The sequence below is a fragment of the Gavialis gangeticus genome, unplaced genomic scaffold, assembly GCF_001723915.1.
Source record: "Gavialis gangeticus isolate Ggan-Ray unplaced genomic scaffold, GavGan_comp1, whole genome shotgun sequence".
NCBI lineage: Eukaryota > Metazoa > Chordata > Crocodylia > Gavialidae > Gavialis > Gavialis gangeticus.
In genome coordinates, this window is record NW_017728997.1 from 29303538 (window position 1) to 29313799 (window position 10262).

Sequence of the window (10262 nt, forward strand, 5' to 3'; positions counted from 1 at the left end):
GCGAAAAAAGATGCTTTTCTTTAATTAGAAAATAATATATTTACTATGCTTGTATAGTCCAGGTGTACTCAGGTATATACTCCCTTTCTCCAACTGAAGGGAATTGTTAGCTGGCATGTGTGCTATTGGGAAACTGCAGACCACTCAGCTCCCCCCCATCCCTATAGAACCAGGTGTCGCTGTCCCCTGGAACAGGGTTCTATTATGCAGGGCTTTGGGGGCCTCTGGGTCGGCCCTATCTGCTGGCTCAGTAGCCCGAACACTGTCTCGCTCCCTGGACTCAAACTTTTGCTATGGGTTGGAGGCCTGGGCCAACTTTGCAGCACTGGGCTCGGCCCGCACCCAGACCCTCCATGCAGCGCCTCCTGCACCGAGCTCCCAGCCTCGTGCCAGGGGATGGGGACCTGAGCCGACGAAGCACTCCAAAGATCCTGCTCTGTGCACTGGCCTGTGCACTGTGTCTCTGGCTGCATACCAGAGGTTGCAGACCAGAGCTGCCTCATGCAACTCCCAGGGTTTGGACACCATGCACCATGCTGTGCACCAAGAGCCTAGCCACTGGAGCGGGCTGCTGTTCCCCACCAATGGAAATCTTCAGGGGTGCTTCTGAGCTACTGGTTCACCCTGCTGAGCAGCTTTCCTCAGCTCTTCTAAGCCCCACTCTTCTCTCTGCTCTGTCCTGGATGTGTCTCCCTCATGCTGGGCATGCAGCTCCTTTTATACTCTCCAGGGCTCTGCCCCTGAAGTCTTCTAGATCTGACAGTGTTGCAGTCTACAATCAGGTCCAGAGGAAGCTCCTCTCCCCCTCCCCTCAGGAAAAGGGTGCAACTTAACTCCTCTTGCTGCCTTCTAATTGGTGGGTAGGCTCTACGAATCAAAACAGCAAAATCTCAAGCCTGGGACTCAACCCAAGCTCCATAAGGCAAGCCTGCTACACTTGCAGATGAAATGGAATTAGACTCCTATGTTACCAAATAGAAAAAGGGACTTTGGGTTTTCCACAACTTTCCAGATATGCATAGTTTCTTTTATTTTCCCCTCCATAAAGGTGAGATGGTAGTTGTAGCTACTGCTCGAAGAGAATCAGTGTCTTTGAGCTCACGAATACTGTAGACCTGAAAAGACTTTTACATTCTGCATAATTTTTAACATTAAAAAAAAAATCATTTTCTGCATTAGATTAAACCCCCAACTTCTAAAGTTTATTAATGAAAGACAAAAACTCCCCACCTGCCATTAAAGCCAGTAGTTTTCAAAGGGGGCTCAGATAAGTAAATACCATGCCTACAATATGGGATATAAAAGTGTGAAGAAAGAGGATAAAATGGATTCTTGCTTTGATTTAAAATATCTTTTTGGAGGTTGACATTTAACAGCTATAAATAACAAGATGCTGTTTGTGGGGAATTCTTTTGGTTAGGGTAGTAGGATATCATTTTTCAAAACAGAAGAAACATGACCCTCACTCAGGATTGGAGTCAAAAAATGATGACATTTCAGTCAAAGCTGGGGAATAAATAAGTCACAGGAGTTGGAAAAGTTTGTTTTTCTTTTTCATACTTTGCTTTCAACTGGTAACTTAAGAAACTAAGAGAAATGGTAAATAAATGTACATATATATTCCATAGCCAATTCATTCATAGAACAGAACACCATAAACCATTAATTCATTCAGTCCTGGGGATGAAATCATTTCATGAAGGACATCACTGCATTATTGCTCTCATGATGTTACATGAAGGAGTGAAAAGAAAGCATTCTAAAACCAAGCCTAGAGCAGGAAATCAAGATTCAACATAAACTTAATTCCATATTGGTATGACCTAAACCACTACCCAGATACAAACTCTGAAAGTCTTTTTTTCCCAAAAATTTTAGGTGGATTCCCACAAAATTCTGAAAAGGTTTATTTAAACCTTACCGCAAGACAGACAGAATAAAAGTCCAAAGTAAAAGGTGCCACGTGAGAGTTGGAATTGTCATCTTTCAAATTGTTAGGGTTCATATATGAAAAAAGATTTTAAAAAGCTCTGGGACTACTGTACTTGACTGAAAGGAAATACAGTCATTGTTTCCTGAAGCAAACACAGTTTTTCAACCCCTGGATAAATCGTGAGATTTTTTTATGATTCTGCCAACAGAGGAAATTTGCCATCATTATTAAAAATATGAAATGATACTTTATTTGTATTTTATTTTGGATATACATTTGCATGAAAGAAACATTAAGACTTTGGAAGACACTGAGATGTGAAGAGAAATGGCAAGACAAATCCATTCTGTTCTGTGTTGAACAATGTCAGGTCCAGGGAGGAAGGAAATAAAAGGTAAGTAGAAAGATTTGGAATCAGCAGAGGGCAGGATTAAAACATGATGAGCAAATAGAGGTTAAGTATAAACAGGGACCTAGCTATGTAGATCTTTGACAGAATATGTTGACTAAAATATATGCAGAATAGGATGTGAAACCAATCCATGTACTTGGAACAGAGTAGAGATGAGGCAGGCAATGAAGATTGAGTTTGCAGACAATATTTCCAAGAGATTGGCAAGCAGCCATCTGGAAGATTTGTGAAAGGAAAGCCAGAATAAAAAGGTTATAGTAGTCAAAGCAGAAAAGTATCAAAGCACAGACAATTTTTGGAAACAGGCACAGAAAAAAACAGCTGGATTTGAAATATGTTTTAAGAAAGAAAATGGTGGCTGTAGTGACAACCTGAAAAAAAATTCTTCTCACTAAACCAGAATCCAACTTTATATTAACAATAACAACAAGTTTCTATACAGCAGTTTGCATCAATAGGCCTCCAACACTTTGTACAGGAGGTCACTCTCATCATCATCCCCTTTAAAGATCAAGAAATGGAGGCACAGAGCATGGAACGAATTAGCTTTAATCACAAAGCAGGTCAGTCGGAGAGGTGAGAACAAACCACTGAGGTCTGCTTCACCGATACTGCAAGGCTAGGGACATAAATTGAACATAAACTAGTGTAAGTGACTGGAAACGGGTTCATATCTGTACTGTAATAGAAATTCAGTGCACATAAACTGCTTTCAAAATGGTCAAAACCAGTGTAAGATAAACCAGGATGGATGTAGTATCAGACTTAACTGATTTAGGTTAAAACAGTTTATTGAACTTCTGGTACCAGAATCCCCTGAAGATTTATATATTTACAGTCCCCTAGCATCCCAGGATGCTTTGCACCTCCCTTGCAAACCCTTCCCCCCCACAAGGCGGGTGTGTTAGCCTTGGCCCAAGGTGTGTGCTCCAGCTGAGCACGGAGGCATGCTCTAGTGCCCCCCAGCTTGTAGCCTGGGCCACTGCAGGCATGTGGCTACATTTCTGGATTCAAAAGTGCACGTCTGATCACTTGCTTATCAGTCCAGTCTACACAGCTTAGACCTGTGAAGATTGAATAGATTCAGCTTCAGGTTTTTTGACTGTCTGTACTTAGCCCAGCTGAACAAACCTCACCACTAGCAATCATTTTATTATCCTCTTTACTCTGCCTTTCACTTAGATCACTTAACCAGGCCTTCAGCACAACCAAAGCTATCTATAAGCCAAGCAAACAAGAAGCCATCCCTCTGAGGTTCCAGGATGAAACAAGACTTCTTAAATAAAGCTCCACCATCAATGCATGTTAAAAGGAGCATTTTCAAGAGCTTCTGAACCAAGACTCTAATGTCAAAGACAATACCATCAATGCTATTTCACAACACCCCATTAAGGACTAACTTGCAGATCCATCAAGTTATCAAGAGGCCTTGAAAGCCATTAAGCAAATGAAGAAAAACAAAGTATGAGGTCTTGATGAAATACCAGCTGAAATGTATAAGAATGGTGGAAAAAAGCTCTCTACAACCAGATGCCATTATTATGTAAATCTGGAAATGAACAGATTCCCAGTGACTTTAGAGATACCAGAGTTGATACCATATTCAAGAAAGGACTATAGATCAGATTGCAGCAGTTACCAAGGCACTGCACTTCTGTCTGTAGCTGGGAAGATCTTTACATACATTCTCCTCAATAGACTCATTTTCCTCACTAAGGAGATTCTACTTGAGTCCCAAAGAGATTTCAGACCACTCAGAGGTATAATAGATATGATTTTTGTTGCTAGATAGCTGCAGGAAGAATGCCACAAGCAACACCAAAACTTTTACATGGCCTTCATAGATCTGACTAAGGCCCTTGATTCATTCAACAGAGTCCCTATGAAAGATCTGGATGAGATTTGGATGCAACCAAAATTTGTTATAATTATCAGACTCCTGTATGATGACATGACAACAGCTATCCTAAGTAATGACTTGGAAATGGACTCCTTCAGTATTAAAGCTAGAGTTGAACAAAGATGTATGACTGCACTAACACTCTTTTTCCATCTGTAATGAGGAAAGAAGAAGGGGAAAGAATATTTGGGGAAGAATATTTGGCCAGAACCCTGGACCCAATTGGTCCCAGTCAAAACGTAAGGGTAAGTCATCCCCTAAACAAGCTCCACCTGCAGCAAGCCTAGAGCAATGCCCTGGTCCTAGATGGGCTGAGTAAGGCAATCAGGGAGGCCTGAAACCACAGGTAGCCAGCCACACCAACTCCAGCCCATAAAAGCCAGACCCAAACTGTAGTCTCCTTGTCCAGGCAAAGTCTTTGCTCCTGACCTTCCTATGTATGTTCCTATCTGATCTTTTACTTTTGACTCTGGCTCTGACTCTGGCTTCTGACTCTAGCAAGCCACTTGACATTGCCTGATTCCAGTTCCCTGCTCTTGATTCTGGTTTGACCTTCAGATCCAGCTTCTGATTCTAGTCAACCCTCAGATTACCCTATCTCCAGCTTCGGCTTCTGACCCAGGCTTGTTCTGACTTTTGCTACTAAATCATAAAATCAGTTCTGACAGCAGACCCCTCCAGACCCCAGCTCTCTGGGAAATCAGCCTGGACTACACCTGTGCTTTGAGTAAGTAATCTCTAGGCAATACTGCCCCAAACTAAACTTCTTGTCTACCAGGCTGTTGGTATCTTTAACCTGTTAGATGGGTGAGAAATTTGGATGACATAACAAAAACACCTGAAATCTTTGGAATAGTACCATCACTGATGTCTTTGGAAAATACTCCACATCAACTGGAATGACAGAACAATGAATGCCAGTGTTCTGGCTCAAGCAAACACTACAAGCATTGAAACCATGTTTATATAGCACTAAATCTGAAAAACAGAACATGTAATAAGGATGCCTCATAACTGGCTCTCAAAACAGGTCTTGTACTCCAAGCTCACTGATGTCACCTCCCTAGAGCAGGCAAAGAAGAGATTCAAGAAAACCTTGAAAGGCAATCTGAAGTACTATGATATTAACATAAATACCATGGAGATTCAAGCACTGAATCATATGAATGGTATTGTGATGCATGATAAGGTATTGATCGTTCTAAGCAAACTTGGCTCACTTTGGAGGAAGACAGACAGGAAAAACAAGGAGTAAGTGTTGTGACCCAACATCACCAGGGTCTACTCCTTCCTTCTGGAACTACTTGCCATATCTGCAAATAAGCATGCAGATTTTGGATCAGCCTCCTCAGTCATTTACGGACTCACAAATGACTTTATTTACTGAATGACTGTTGTCCTTGTATCAAAGGATTGTGTTCTTTTTTTTTCCACTTGGATCACTAAATCATGCCTCCTTATTTCTTAAATTAAAGAAAAAGCTGGCTTGTTCACCGTTCAAACACCTGTTTCACACTGATATAAGCAGTTCCTGAAACAAGTTCTATCCCTTTGTTGTACATCATGCCATTGTGCTGTAATCATCTCACAGTAAATTACCTCTACTTCAACATTTCAATTAACTGAACAAAAATATTTTTTAAAATAGTTTTCTCACTTTTAGTTTCATCTTCTTTTCCTTCTAAAAAGGGTACTATAATTAACTCAAATTAAAGATGAGATTTTTCCTTTAATGAGCTTGTGGAGTCATCTTCAATTTAAGTACTGGAATGGAGTGGCTCTTTGTCCCTGGGCTCAAATGGCGATAAGCTGCCACCTGCCCCTAGCTGGAATGACTCATTTGGTGTGAGAGAGGGGCTCTCAGCTGGAGAAGTATGGGGAAGACCATGGGTTGTGGGAGGAGGGGGAACCTGCACTCCCATCCCTTGCCCCTCATGCCTGTGCCTTCACCCCCATCCTATGCCCTCCTCCTCCCCACTTTACCTTCTGCTTCAGCCCTGGCCCCTCCAGCTTTTTCACAGCACAGCCAGGAGCTGCTACCACTTCCCTCTGGCTGGGCTGAGGCTGGGCCAGGACCAGGCTGATGCTGACTACCCCAGAGGAGCAGAGCTCCAGTAGAAGGGGAGAGGCAGGGAGGGGAGGAGGGTATGTGGGGGAACAGGAAGCAGGGGAAAGCATGCATGGAAGGTAAGGAGGTAGGCTGCAGGGAGGGCAAGAGGTGGGCGACAGGCTGCAGAGGGGAAGGAACAGAGGTCACAGGCATAGGGAATACAAAGGGCAAGGGTTTGGCTTGCCCCCTGCCACTGCTTTCCCTACCACAGCAGTGGGAGGAGGGACAAATTTAAGACAACCTTCCACTAAATAGTTTCTATACATGGAAAATAATAACATATTTAAATTTTTCCATCTTCAAGTTGACATCATCTTAGATTCAGGTAAATTGGGTATCACCCATTTTCTGATCTATAAACACACACCCTCCCTCTTGATAGTCTGACTCATCTGTTTTTCAATATTTTTATTCTTTACATAAATACCGTATTAATTCAAATAGAAAATGACTCCCAATAATTAGAGTCTATATATGGAAACATTATACATTTGTAATAATTTCCATGTATAGAATTTAATTATTGGAAGTTTGCCTTGAATTTGACCCCCTCCCACTGCTACAGCAGGGAAAATAAATTAAATGGCCCTTTCCTCTCCACTTTCCCCCAGCTTTTTCTCCTGGCAGCCCCTTCCCTCTCCGCTTACTGGCAGACCTACTCTCCCTGAGCACATGGAAGTGAGGAGCAAATCTAAAAACAATAACCTTGAAATCAAACATCACTGTAGCAAATTTCATACAGTACCCATAGACTTAGTGCATCCAGAATTAAATTAATACCTGTTACCTTTCTTTCTGAAGCTTCTGCAAGTTGTTTCATAAGTAGGGTGACCATATTATATTTACAGAAATCTGGGAAAGGAATAAGGAAATCTGGGATGGGGGGCAGCACCGTGCGCGCGCGCACACACACACACACACACACACCCATGCACCACCCTATTCCCCCACATACCCGAAAAAAGAGGCAGGGATCCCAAAGCACATTGCTAGTCATGCATGCAGGAAGGAGCTAGTGGAGCTGCTGGTACTGCAGAGAGTGTGTGTGGGCCTGGGTTGTGCCCAGAAAGTAGCACATGATGCAGCTGCCTCCTGGGGCTTGGCTTCTCCCCTGTGGGTGGCACAGGGCAGATAACAGGGCAGGGCACTCACCCTATGGTGTTTGGTGTCCCAAAGGTGCACCAATAGGCAGAGAGCAGCAGAACAGAGCTGGGGGAGGGGAGGGGGCTATTATGGGCAGTCAGGTGGTAGCCTCCAGAGGAACTGAGTGTAGTGCAGCCCCATGGGGCACAGTGGTCCTGAGCTGCACCAGCCCCACTCACAGAAGCACATGCCACTGCTGCAGCCAAGGTTTGGGGGTGGGGTGGAAGAGAAAATTAGATATTCTGCTGTGACTTGTTTGCCCATGAGGGAGCCATCTAGGATCCAGCCCGTCCCCAGCTTGTGTGGAGCAGCAGGGTGTACCTGAGCCACCTGGGAAGGGACAGGTGCTGCACCTCGGGCCCACTCAGCTCAGCAGCCACCTCCAGTGTGGGAGCCAGCGAGGCCAGGGCTGCTCTGGGGTGTGCTGCATGGGGACAGGAGGGGCTGGGACACTGCAGGCTCAGGGAGCACACCAAGCTGCTGCTCCAAGGGCAGCTCTGGCACTGCTCTGCACCAGGGCCAGAGCAAGACCAGCACAGGGGGCAGCTGAGCCTGAGCAGGGGCTGCTCACACCTAGACAGGGTGTGAGCTGCAGTGCACACCAAGGCATGTGGCACACATACACCCACTACAATAGTTCCCAGGAGCCCTGACAGTGGAGCATAATAGGGCAGGACAGCACAGTGGTCCTCAGCAGGGCTCCATCCCCTGCATACAGAGGCTGTAGCTGACTGGGAGTGGCCCCTGTGTGATGCCCCCTGGGCTTCACCGACAATTCTATACAGCCACATGGACCCTCCTCCCTGCAACTGGCAGACACACAGGACTGCCATGCATAGTTCAGGGCTTGCAAGCAGCCACAATGGCAGAGCATGGGTCTGCCAGCAGTGGGTAGCCATCTTGGCTTGCCTGGCAGAGGTACCAGAGCACCAGCCCTGTCTTGTATTAGAGTAAATATGGTACATACAGCTATAATGTACCCTCTTTCTTACTGGACTGTGCCTCCTTTTCAGCCACAACAATTAATTTTGGTTGGGTATACCATTTCCTACATTATACTTTTAGTTGCATGGTTTAAAATAGCTCACTGGAGTTAAAAATATTTTTGGCTATAAAAAAATGAGACTTCCAAGAGAACAGCAGTACATTTTGTGGGTAGTTAGTAACACCACACATTATTATTTCCTGTTTTAAACTATTGTTTTACTCTTTTCATCCTGAATTGTCAGCCATTATTCAAACATGAGGGGTGCAAGTTGTTTCTTGCAAGGGGAGAAATAGACTGTAGACAGGTATTTTTTTTAGGCAATCCTGGTCACCCAAATTGTTATTTTCATGAATTCATTGGGAAACAAAGAGGAGCAGGAGTGTATCTTTGTTTGCAATTCCAAACTGTTTTCCAGAGATGTAACTGGACGCCTGACCTATCTGGACTGCATGCCTCAGCTCCTACTCCTGCCTTGTTCTCCTAGTCTGAAAATTGGGCTCTTGTTCCTATTGTTACAGTTACAGCTATCATTAAATGAAGTAAGGACAAAGTGCCCAACAGCTTGCCTAACTTCTCCCACAATGAATACAGTTGGACCAGTAAAAGATATCTCCATAAACACCTTGGTTCTTGCCTGTTTCCTGGACCATCACTGCTACAACACTCCAACCCTACTACGTTAATCAAAAGATGATTTGTCTAACTTTGAATGAAAGAAGACTTCTCATTCACAGAAAAGTTCTCAAGGTCATATAGTCCAACCACCTGCACACATGAAGAATGCACTATTTCAAAGCCACACCAATCAAATGCTTATATCTAATGTCTTTTCAAAAACCTCCACAGAAGAAGATTCCATAACTTCCCTAAGCAGCTTGTGCCATTGTCCTACAGCACTTACAGGTAGGAATTTCTTTTGGAGATTTAAACTAAATCTCTTTTAAGGCAGTTACAACCCATTACTTCATGTCCTTCCCTCTGTGACAAGGGAAAGAAGTTGTTCTCCTTCATCTTTATGGCAGCTTTTCAAATGTCTGAATATTGCTATCATGTCCCTTTTTAATCTCCCTTTCTCTAAACCAAACATACAGAGTTCTCTTGACCTTTCCTCATATGGCTTGCATTCCAGGCTTGCATTCACTAGCTTCAAGGATTTTTGTGATTGCCCTTAGATCAATGACACTCTCCTGGAAACTGCTAAATTTTCAGAATAATAGTAGCAATCTATGCCCAATTACTTTATTAAATGAACAGGATTAAGACTCTAAACTGGTTCTATTCCAAAATAAGGCACTAAAGTTTGCCATGTTGTTTTACTTAACTCTCCTGACCCCAGTTTCACATTTGTAAAAGACAAATAAAGCACCACTTCTCAAGTCATTTTTTACCATCTCACTTAGGAAAGAGGAATCATTAGAGCAGTGGTTCCAGTACCATACTTAAAGTCCCGGCAGCCACCAGGAAAACTTTTAGTATCAGGCCCCACTTCATCCAAGATAATGATAATAATAAAAAAAATATCATTTTCGGGCCCCTTTTCTTCCCAGGTGGCTGCCCAGTTTACCCATGCCTGTGTTTGACCCTATAGTTTCATAGTTTCTAGGGTCGGAAGGGACCTGAGCAGATCATCTAGTCCGACCCCCTGCCATGGCAGGAAGAGCACTGGGGTCAAATGACCCCAGTAAGGTGGTCATCCAACCTCCTCTTAAAAACCCCCAGGGTGGGAGCCTGCACCACCTCACTTGGAAGCTGGTTCCAGACTCTAGCCGCCCTGAC

General features: G+C 43.8%; 1 protein-coding gene across 1 annotated transcript in view; it reads right to left on the reverse strand.

The window, feature by feature from the left end:
- The window catches only part of CACNA2D3 (calcium voltage-gated channel auxiliary subunit alpha2delta 3), a 1192973-nt gene that overhangs the window by 459470 nt on the left and 723241 nt on the right, over positions 1-10262 (reverse strand). The gene's annotated exons all lie outside the window — the stretch shown is intronic.